The sequence below is a fragment of the Lucilia sericata genome, unplaced genomic scaffold (assembly GCF_015586225.1).
Source record: "Lucilia sericata isolate MDLA Ls3-8-SP2 unplaced genomic scaffold, ASM1558622v1 Contig000056F_arrow, whole genome shotgun sequence".
In the NCBI taxonomy this organism is placed as follows: Eukaryota; Metazoa; Arthropoda; class Insecta; order Diptera; family Calliphoridae; genus Lucilia; species Lucilia sericata.
The window spans coordinates 958,269-970,761 of NW_023994092.1; the positions used below are offsets into that span (position 1 = coordinate 958,269).

Genomic DNA, 12,493 nt, shown 5'->3' on the forward strand with positions numbered 1-12,493 from the left:
ATAACTAATAAACATAAATTGTTCTATGGAATTTCTATTTTTGGGATTTAAAACTAAACTTAGAAATTTTATTTGTTTAAGAGTATGAGCATGAAAGCTTTAGAAATTAAAATGTGTTAATAATAGGTTTTAATATGTTTATTTCAATTTTGTTTTTATAACAAGCTTTAAGTTTAAAGAAAATCAAAACTTTCGACTGTGTATGCTCGCTTTAAATTTCATGAAAATTATGAAATTTACATATTGAAAGTTAAATAAAAGCTTGTAAAAAGAGACAAGTGTCTTGTTATGATCTATTGTGAATGGTTAGAGGCTCAGCTTTTAAAAAGCGTTTAAAATGTACAGCTTTCGGAAGCAGTGTCTTGATCTTGTTTTCCATTCACTTGGGTCCCTAAATGAGGTATAAAATTTTTATTTTTGTAAATATCTATAAAAAGCTTATAGTTTGCCCCTAATATTTCCTTAAGCTTTTATTTACTTCCGTAGTACATTATTTTTAATTGGATCATAAATTTTCCAACAAATTCCTACTGTAAAATTGTAATAAAAAATGTCTATTTTAGTTTTAGTTTATTTTCAAAATTTTATGTACATAGTTTTTCTCTATATAAAATTTATAACAATTTGTCATAATAGATTTAGAAACGAAAGGAAAGAAAAAAAAGTTTAGATTATTTGTCATAAATAAATAAATTTCATAGTTTAAATGAAATGCTATTCATTTTATCAATACTCCATACAAAAGTGTTAAAAGAAATATGTTTTACAATAAAAATTAAAAAAAAACTATTTATTCTTTTTAATTTTATTTACATTAATTCAATATGTGAGTCAAAATTTGTATATTTTTATTTAGTTTTAGGTATAAAGATCATCATTTGATTTCAATTTCCTTAAACAGAAACATTTTTATTGTTTTTAAACAACAATAAAACTACTGCTCCCTGTTCGATAAACATACATATTTTAAAAATATCGTGTGTGTGTGTGTGTATCTTTGTATATTATTAACCTGAACATAAAACCTTTAACTTTTTAGGATCATTTCATTGGTATACATTAAAGCTTTTTGTGTTTTTGTATCTGTTCGTTTGCCTGCTGCTGCTGCTCTTGTATCTTGTAAATGGATAAAAGATTGCTGTTGTTATTGTTGCTGCCTCTTGTGCCCTTTTTATATTCAAATTAAACTGTTTCTTGTGGCATTTATGTGTGTGTCTGTCTGTCTTTATAGTGTAGTGTCAGTTATTGAAAAACATCTGCCTTTCTCGGTTTTTTTGTTTTGTTGTCTTTCATTATTTCTACATGCAACTTAAGCACACGCACTAAGTTCATTGGTATTTATGGACTGACTGTCGGGCTGACTGTGTCTGCTGTTTATGCGGTAGTTCGGCTTTTGTTGTTGTTACTTCTCGAGGAATTTATATTCTGGGTGTTTTTCTTTCCAAGTTGTCGTTGTTTATTTATAGTTGCTGCAACCTGGTTATTGCATGTAATTTTTTTTATATATTTACTCTTTCAGAGTTGTTAATTATTTATACAAAAATGAAAATAAAACTCTCTAAATTATACAAAAAGTTCCAGGAATTTCTTGTAAATCGATTTCATTTAATGGAATTTCATAAGTTATACAAAATACTTGAAATTTTTTATAGAAATATGTCAAGACTGAATGATTTAATTAACTGTAGAGAAGATATTTACTTGAGATTTGGAGAAAGAATAAAAAGGTGTAGCATGGTTTTGTGTGAAAGGAAAATCGCACAACGAGGCGAGGTAGGGGATTGGAAACATGCTCGGAGTAAACCTGTTGAGAATATAAAATATTCAGAACTATCCTAATTTCAAACCTACTCCTTATTTAACGTCTTGTTCTAACAATTTTTCTTTAAGAATGAAATACTTGGTAATATTCAATTGCAAGTAATGATTACATTTTGAATTACAATTACATTTGAATTAATTGCAATTACTTGTAATTGTTATTAAAGTTTTGCCAATTACATGTAATTTAGAAATTTTTATTTAGAAGTAATTGTAATTGGTTAGTATATAATTACTTGTAATGTATTACTTGTAGCACTAACCAATTACAATTACTTGTAATTTAAAATTCCTAAATTACATGTAATTGTAATTGCAAAACTTTTATTACAATTCCAAGTAATTGGTATAGATTTAATAATAATTTGTTATTACAAAGTTACACATTACAAGTATTTGTAATTGACCAAGTAATGAAATATTTTGTGAAATCATTACCCCAAGTTTGGTAATATTAACACAACCTTGACCATTTTTTACAATTTTAATTATTTTCTATGCCAAATAATTTCCATATAATTGTTTCCCCAAACATGCAATTGCAAAATTACAACTTAAGTATTTTTCTAAATCTTTTGCCAAACAACCAGTAATTATACACATCTTTAATTTTAATTACTAGAAAAATTCAGTAAACAAAAAGATAATGCAATCTTATCTAAATTTTATTTATTTACACATTAAATATAAAAATTGTGCAGAAAAATTAATAAAATTCTCTGAGAAATAAAAACAAAAACAATAAATCCCCCTTGAAAGAAACCAACTGGCGGCAAAGAAAAAATAAAAGTTTTTAAGCTCAAGCCAGGCTTATGTATTATACAGACAATGGTGTGAAGTTTCATTTAATTATATTTAATAAGTTAATAACTGCTGTGGTTAGTAAAGAAGTTCGACAAATGGAGAAGAAAAATGAATAAGAAAAAGAAACATTGGCGGAAGTTTTAAATGGCAAAGAGGGCGTGAGATAAGTGGCTTGTATTATCATTATAATTTCTATAACTCTTTTTGAAATAACAAAAATGATGATTTCAAATTTGAAAAATCTTTGATTTAAACAAACATTTTTAAATTTTAAAATTCTGTTTAACATTTTGTTTGTAAACTGTCACTGCTGCTGACAGTTTCAATGATAAAGCTTAATATTCAAATGCATTAATGCTAATGACAACTTATATAACGATAATGTCATTTACTGTTATTACTGCTTTTGCTGCTGCTATTGCTCTTATTTATATTTATACAAATAAAAGCCTTTGGGGTTTTGGCAAAAAGTAAAGGGACACTTTACCCACATCGTCTACTTTATGCACTTGAAGAAACACAAAAACAAATTATAGAAAATTAAACCAGCCAACGAGGCAGGAGTTTAGACCGGAAATTGTTTGAAATATAAGAACTTGACAGTTTTTTTACTTTCGTTGTTGTACAAAACAGATATGTAAACCATACTTGAACACTCTCATATTTGTATAACAACTACTATATTGTTTATGTTGTTGCTGACACTGCTACTGCTGCTGGTGGTGGTGTTGCTGCTGTTATTTTTTTTTGTTATTGTTCACATCAAGACAATAGAGGTAATAGCAGACGATTCTATAACATGTCCACACATAAGAATGGCCACTGATAAAGAACCCAATGCAGACAAGATGCAAATATGCACATTAGACTGGTCCTTGAAAACAGATATGCTTAGCAGTCATTCGAAGTTAAGATTTAACATAATACGGATGCAACTACATTTACATATATAGCTATGAGTGTAACGACTAGAATATAGTTGAATATTTTAATGAAGTCATCTTCATAGAGTGATTACTATGACCATGTTATGACATTTCACTTATAACTGAATCAAATTTTAAAACAATCTGGCAATTAAAAATTGTGTATACATTGTTACTTTTTTCTAAATTCTTCTAAAAGTTTCCTTTTAAAATTATCTTTATGTTTAAATCTAGTCTTTAAGGACAGGTCTAATATAACTTTTTATATATGTGGAAATATTTCCCATTATCATAAACAATACATTTTTATCATTATGAGAGAATCAAAGCATTCGTTTTTCTTTTGCCTTGTTGTATATATGATGATTCTATACGTAACTAGAAAATAAAAGGAGTCGACGGAGTATAGTATGTGTACGGAATACATGCAAAATAATAATAAAAGCCCACAGAAAACAAGCCATAATAATGCCATCATGCTATTTAAACAACTAAATACTTTAGGAGGAAAAAATAATCATACCACACACTTTCACATTCATGTGTTGCACGTACACCAACACTGGCAAAACACATACACATGATGAGTTCATGATGCAACATGGCCAACCGAACAGATATAATTGTAAATGGATGGATACTAAAAAATAAAATGTTTTATTTTTTTTAGCAAACATACATACATACATATTGTAATAGTAAAGCAGAGATTCTTAATTGTTGTTTTCGGCGAGACAAATAAATGACGTTCAAATGAACATTTCGACGAAAATTCAAAATATATAGTTGGGTATTTATTATAATATCCTGCAAACGGCATTATCATATGTACAAGATTAAACTTATGTTAAAATCGGACAAGGTATAAATAAAATATTTCCCCAATTAAGAGTCTTTCAAACTAACATTTCGATCAAAATTTTAAATATGTATGTTCTTTGGCAGTCATGGAAAATTTTGTACTTTTTTTTAGTATTTTTGGTGTCGAAAAATACCGCGTTATTTTCGGTACTTTTTCTAACGTATACATTTTTGATTAATAGTCCACATATTAGACAAAATACCAGATTGTAGTCTAGTTTATAGTATAGTCTGTAGTCTAGTCTATAGACTACTCTCTACTATAGTCTATAGTATACTCTAAAGACTAGTTTGTAGTCAAATTTATAATCTGGTCTATAGTCTAGTTTATAGACTAGTCTATAGACTATATAGTCTAGTATATATTCTGTAGTATTGCCTGTATTCTAGTCTACAGTCAAGCCTATAGTCAAGTCTATAATCTTTTCTATAGACTTACCTGTTGTTTAGTATTTCTTCTTATATACTGAACTGCATAACCTACAAACTGCATTATCAAATGTTTCACCTTAAACTTATTTTAAATTTGCACAAAATATTACTCTATGGGACATACATATATTCAAAACCTATATTCGCTAGGGAAGTTGATATGAAATCGAACTTTTAGTTATAGCAAATTTACATTCATTGTCCTGTCAAACTTTTTAAATATTAATTTCTAGATTGATTAATTCAAGCTTAGTACAAATATGTTGTTTTAAAACCTTCTAAGAATCACTGTATGCATAAATTTGAGAACAAGTACCTTGAAAAACTCAGCACCATTGAATGTAAATTATGGCAATAAATATGTATGTAATTTTTGTATAAATACAATATGTATGTAAGATTACATGCATACATATGCATAGATAAAGTTATATGTATCTATACAGGAACAGTGGTCGGCACAAGGGAATTTTTCGCACATAATAAGCATCATTCGTTCATGTTAAAAAGCTACTAATTTGATATTTGTTTTTTTTTTTTGTATTATACAGCTTCCGACCCCTGCAAACAATGAATACCCACCATCGAGCTAGAGCAAAAAAACACTTTCAAACCGACTAGGGTACATAACAATAACAAGTAATTGTTCTACAGACTACAACAAAAAAAGTTAAAACGTTTGAATTGCAGTAGTACTCGAACTCATTCATACTGGCAGTTTTTTTTTGTTTTTGGTACATTTGCATCTTCATTTAGTATGGAGTCAGCAAGTAGAGATTTCATTGTTTTAAGTTTTTTTGTTATTGTGATGATTATTAAGATCAAAATTATTTACTTAAGATTTTAGTATGTCGACATACATTCTAGGAAGACAACGCCACTACACTCCAGTCATACGTTTATCTACTTACTTGTACGAGTAGAACAATTTTTATTTTATAAAGTTATTAAATATTTTTTTATACTCATAGTACATGTGTGTGCTTGAGGAAGACAATGAAGTAGAAAACCAGATAATAATAATTGATAATAATACTGATGATAATAAAAATTATGTGTGTTCTTAAAAATGTTAATTTCTTTGTTCTTGCTGTTTTGAGTTGTTGTAGTATAAAAAGAGATTAAAAGTTTTAGATAAAACTTAACTTATATGAGGAATGAAAATATGTATTTATTTTTACTTGGAAGTACCTACTACAAGTTCAAATGTAGTATTACTTAATAGAGAATTAATTTTTTAAGACAGTTTTAACCGATATATGTAATTCGACAGATTACTTTTATATTTTAACTCAAATTTGTGTAATGTTTAAAAATTACTACAGAACAATTAGGAAAATTTGTATGTACCGGTTTGATTGGTTGTCAATTATGTCATTTAAGCAGAAACTTAATGAGTTTGAAAATCGATTATTCTAGAGTAACCTGGGCCCGTATTCAGAAAGAAGAATGTAAAATAATATTTAAAATTTTATATGAAAAACACTAACATAAACTGAGTAGTTTTCATACAAAATTTTAAAAATTGTTTTCTTTTCTTCTTTCTGAATTCGGGGACTGGTACCCATACAGTCCAATACGGTCTTAGATTTAACTTTATCACCTAATATCGCTTTAAAAGTCTTTTTTATGTTAACCCCTGTTGGCGCTATATTTATTCTAATCCAGTTTAAACATTCAGTTACTGTACAGTTATTAGTTAGACGATAGTTTAATTCTCTTGCTGGGTTTTCAATGCAGAACCCCAAAACAGGAGTCCTACGGGTATTTGCTCTAATAATCTGCATGACAATGATATTCTAATTGGGATTAGTGTTTCAAGGATCAAAGATATGTTTGGTATGCGATCAGGCAAGTTCGAAGTTTGTGTATAGACTTCCAAAGTATTCAGTGTACATTGCTGATGTGATGCACATTTCCCCTAAAGTTTAGAAACGTCCGGTTGTAAGTGCAGCCTTGTTTCTTATATTATTATTTCAAATTTGCAAAACGTACTTTATTCTTTATTTTTATTTTAATAAACATTTTATAACCTATTACCATTTTCTTTTTCTTTCTAGGTAAGTGAACGTTTTTATCCTTTAAACATGCAATGAAAAAGTAGATCTGTTGTAAGTAAAATACACAAAAACACTTAACATTTTTTCAAATTATGTAATATCACTCAATAATTAGGTATGAATACACTCTGAGAAAAAATATGTTTAAACAAGGTCAGAGGGCATTTAATAATATTTTATATTTCATATTATATTCATCGTTCAACTGACTGTTCAATCATAATTTTTCTCTGCGTGTATTACTTCTTATTATCATTAAGGCATAACAATTTGAAAAACAGATTCTTTTAACCAAAAGCTTCTGGACTTTTAAAAGACAAGCGTATAATTAAATCAGATGACAGAATTATTGCTTTCAAATTATTGTTAATGAAAATACTTACTTTCATTTTCATAACTACAACGATAATAGCTAACAAATCTACAGACATTTTCTTTTCTTTTTATTATTATTATATTTTTTGTGATGTTTTCCTTGAAAATTTCGAAAGGTAAGATTGGGGAGGCCACAGCAGGAGTAAATAATAAAGTGCTTAGGGATGCTGGAGAGAATGCATTAAAAAGTTAACAAACAATATTTTATGTAAATATATTATGCTACGAATAATAGTTGTAAACTTTATTATTTCAAAGCAATTGTTAAAATTTCTTAGTTGTAAAAATATTTTTGTTGTTTTAGTTCCTTTGGTATTAGTAACCAACTACCAACAACAACAACTGCCAAAAAATAAGGAAAACTTGCTGCTTTTTAAACTTTTTTCGATTTTTTGCTTTTGTAAAATAAACACTGATTAAATCAAAGTGAATTCATTATAAAGTTGCTACTTTGGGTTTGCTGTTACTACTCCCTGATGAAATTGTTAAGATGGGTATGATGTTGCAGCTTGAGCTTGATGATGTTGCACATTTAATGAATGAATGTAAACTGTAAGAAAATTTTGCACTTTTATTTTAGTTCGTTGTTCTCTAATGCATCAAAACCATTGTTTGTGTGCCTTACGTGGCAAACATTGAAAATACATTTTTTTTGTCTCTTATTCATTTTCTTTCACATTCATTCATTTATTCTACTTACTTAAGTTTTCTAAGAGAAACTGAAACCAATTAATAAATTTTATGCAACTTTTCTTTTTGTATTTTCCTCTAGTTTTCTAACAATTTTTATCTGTTTTTCTTTTTCCAACAACATGTTATTGTTTTCATTGGGATTTTATGCAAATATGTATAAAGAAAGAATACCGGGAAAAAAGAAAAGTTTTTTTTTGATATTTTTATTTTTAATAATAAGAGTTTATGGTGTGTTGCTTCTATTAGATCAAAGCCAAATGGGCGTTAGAAAAATTCTCTATGAAATTTCCAATTTGTTAAAGTATTGAAATATGTAGTTAGTGAGTTAATATGAGAATTTGAATTAAATTTTATACAAATTTTAATTTCATATTAAGAAAATGTTGCATAATTTTTAGGCTTCTATATTAGCAAAAATACGTTGCATAATTTCAGGCTTGGTTAAAATTTGTAACTAAAGGAACTTCATAGATTTAAAGTAAGAAAGCAATAAAATTGTCAACAGAAATATTTAAATGATTCACATTAAAAAACGTTGCCTACATCCAGGCTTTGCTATAATTAAGCTAAATGTTGCAGCATTAAATTCTAAATTAACTTTTGCCTAAATTTTGTTGTTTAAATTTAACTTGCTGTCTGTTAGTAATAATTAGAACCACAACAAACCTAAAATTTACGAAAGCAAAAACTGAAAAAAATTCTTAGAAAAATACACCAAGAAAATACAAATTTGTTTTTTAAGAAAAATTTAATAAACAATCTACCACCACATCAGTCAAATACATAAAATCTGTTTTTCTAACTGCAACACACAAGCACTTTTTAACTGATTACGTTGCTGTTGCTGCTCTAGACGACATGCAGCAAAATATATTTAGCTTTAATATGCTTAACTAACACACCAAACTCTTGACTGGATGTGAGAGAAATTGAAAACCTTATAAAACTGTGCAGCAACAAAAATGAATAGTAAAAAAAAACGAAAGGAAATAAATAAAATAAACATCAATAAACGTTTCGTTTAAATTTTTCATTCGTATGCATAACAAGACTTAAACATTTTGTACTTTTTTTTTCATTTTATTCCTTTCTAATATTCTAAACTAAACTGTGTGCATGCATTTTTATCGTCGTTTTTTGTTGTTTTTGTTGCTGCTTGTAAATGGCGAAATAAACAATCATAAACAACAAACATGCATACAACACCATTTAGTTAGCAATACATACATACACATATTCACTGAAACATTTACTAACACATGTATTTCTCACTCTTGCAACAAATTTTAGTTAAAGAGAATAAGGACTCAAGTAGCAATGTTTCTTTGGTAACATAAACAATTGCTTATTATTGTACTTGTTGCAACATTGACAATTGCAAATTGCAAAGAAAAATTTAAACCATTTTGCATGTTGCAAATATGCAAAAGAGTGTAAATTTCATTCAATATGTAGTTTATTGTTAGATTGCATCATTTGCAAGACTATTTGCCACACTCATCATCGATCTGTAAAATTGTTTATATCTAGTTTCCATTTGTTTCACCAAACTGAAACTTAAGTCCTTTTTCACATAAACCCCATAACACTAACAACAAATAATAATAGTAATAAAACTAACAACATGGAAATAAAAATGAAAAAAATTGCAACTGCAAACAAATATAGTGGCCACAAATGGAAAAGCCACAATTTAGCACAATCAACTTTAAATAAAAACAAAACATTTAGCAGCATAAAAACCCTGCAAAAACAGACAACCTCAAAAAAAGCGCTCCCCACTTTGCAACAAAAAAAAAAAAAAAAAACGCCAAAATTTAACAAACAAGACCCAAACAATCCTTAACTGCAATGGGTACAAATGGCGCAGCAAACACATGTTGTAAATACGCGCTTATTTTACTTTTAGTATTTTATTTTTTTTTTTTGTTGTTGCTGTTTTTGTTACAACAAAACGTGACTTGTATTTTGAAAAACAATTGTTTTTTTTTTTTTTGTTTTATTATAAATTTCAGCTATTTCTGCCATTTTGTTGAAATGCAATTTTTTAAAAGGTTTCTTTTTCTACTTCTTCGGTTTCCCAGAAGAGAGCGGTTTGTAGGAGTGTGTGTACTTAGTAGCAGCATTTGTTTAGAATTATAGTTAGTTGTAGAATTCCTAAGAACAATTTAAATCAAAAAAATATTTTTTCACTTTTGCACAAACATATAATTTTGTTAAATAACACATATACATAAATATATAATTTTCCAGAGTTTTTCTGATTTTCAGTTTCTTTGAAATTAATTTTTTTCAGAAAATTCTAGTTCAGCGACCAGACACAGAAAGCCTAAAAGGCTTCATTTTAAGGCGCCCCACTTAAAGTTTTCTCTTCTCTTTGGGACAGTTATAAATATCCCACACAAGGGGTGTGTATAAAATTTAAATAACAACTAGTTATCATTTTGACAACCACCGTTGTAATTTTGACAACGCATAGTTGTCATTGCAACAACATATTGTTGTCATTTCGATTACGCTTTGTGTCAATTCTTCAATGCAACGTTGTGGTTTCGACAACGAATCGTTGTCATTTCGACAACGCAACGTACTGTTTGACAACATGGCGCTGTCACTTGGGCAACACATTATTATACCCTACACCACTTTAGTGGGGAGGGTATATTGGATTTGTGCTGATGTTTGTAACATACAAAAATATTCGTCCTAGACCCACCTTAAAGTATACCAATCGGCTTAGAATCGTTTTCTGAGTCGATTAAGCTATGTCCGTCCGTCTGGCTGGCTGGCTGTCCATGTAAACCTTGTGCGCAAGCTACAGGTCGCAATTTTCAAGATAATTGAAATTTGGCACGCACGTTTGATTTGACCCAAGGACGAAGCCTATTGAAAATGGTTAAAATCGGTCCATTATTTCACCTAGCCCCCATAGAACAGAACCCCCCGAAAAGGGCTTCTGAGCTCATAATTATGTTAAATATACAGATATATCGATAAAATACGGCACAACTAAGTTTTATAGAAGTCTTGATGACCCTGCCAAATTTCATAAAGATCGGGCCCCATTTGACCCTAGCTCCCATACAAAGTCCCCTTCAGAAAATTACTTGAATGTCCCAAATTAACTTATAAACACAAATATCGCGATGAAATTCAGCACAATGAAATATTATGTAAATATAAATATATTCACAAAATGTTATCGGGCTTGGTCCATATTTGCCCCTAGCCCCCATATAAAGCCTCTTTCAGAAAATTAGTTTTTCATTCATAAATTGCTTAAATGTATCGGAACAAGGGAATATTGAAGATAAATGCTTTATTATGAAAAATAAATCATATTTAATATTCATAATTGGTGTAATCGGCCACGCCCGACTATACTTTCTTACTTGTTTTTTTGTTGATTTGAAAACGTCGTGTATTTTTAATATTTTTGTTGTTGATTTGACAACTATCCGTACATACTTTGACAAAGGATGTTATTGAAAAATTATAAACACTTTGGTGTCAATTTGGTACCAAGCGTTTATAATTTTAAAACGTCTTTTTCCCTCTGGGAAAGGAAATTAACAAAAAACGTATTCTTTTGAGGTAACGACTACTACTAGTTCTCTTACTTAGTATATGCACATATTAAAAGAATTGAAATCTATACTAACTTGGAATAGTACTTATTATTTGAGACTTATTTGTACCAAAATTAGTTTACAATAACCGGTACTATTTTACATTAATCCTCAAAGAACTTCTTCGCGTTAGAATAGAAAATGTATTTCATGAATTTCAGACTAGAATCACAAATCGAATTTTTATATCTACTACTTTATAGCAACTTTGTCTAATAACAGTTAAAAGGAAGATTTATTTATTTTGTGGTAGTTCTGGTTATAAACTATTCAAAATTATTTTATTTAAAATTCTGATTCTATAGCAATTTTTTCTTACACACCTTAAAATTTACAACAGCAGCAGCACTCTGTTATAAATATTTATGCGAAACGCATATTTTTTGTAATTTTTGTGTTTTTGTTTGTATTTGAGATTTTTCGTTAATACTTATGAAGTATTTTTTTTTTGTTGCTTTAAGTAAATAAATAAATTCTAATAAAATGCAAAACAGTTATAGAAACAACTCAGTAAGAATAATAAATCTGCGTTTCAAATTAAAAATGGAAAAAAAATATTAAACAAAAACAGAAATAAATGAAAATATAATCATAATAAACAAATATAGGGTGGCTGGTGCTACAATTACAATTAGGTCGACTGAGGTCTACGATGCATACAAATAGACTATTTACAAAATTTAGAAAAAGTCTTGGCGTCGTAAATATTTGGTTAATAGTATAAAGAACTTAATTTATTTTACTTAAAGTTTTTATTTAGGACAGAAAAATAATTAAATTTGCATTATGTTTAATACATACATACATATAACGTTTAAAAAGATCGTAATAGTTATCATAAATATGTATATTAAACATCATGGTTATATTTTATTTTCCAGCCTGAATGTAG

At 28.2% G+C, this 12,493-nt stretch overlaps 1 long non-coding RNA gene across 1 annotated transcript in view; it reads left to right on the forward strand.

The window, feature by feature from the left end:
* Positions 1-6,982, forward strand: part of LOC119616086 — an 89,366-nt gene extending 82,384 nt beyond the window's left edge. The window contains exon 3 of the long non-coding RNA XR_005232502.1: positions 6,905-6,982. This is a non-coding gene — a long non-coding RNA (uncharacterized LOC119616086). The remainder of the gene's footprint in view (positions 1-6,904) is intronic.
* Positions 6,983-12,493: the final 5,511 nt, after the last annotated feature.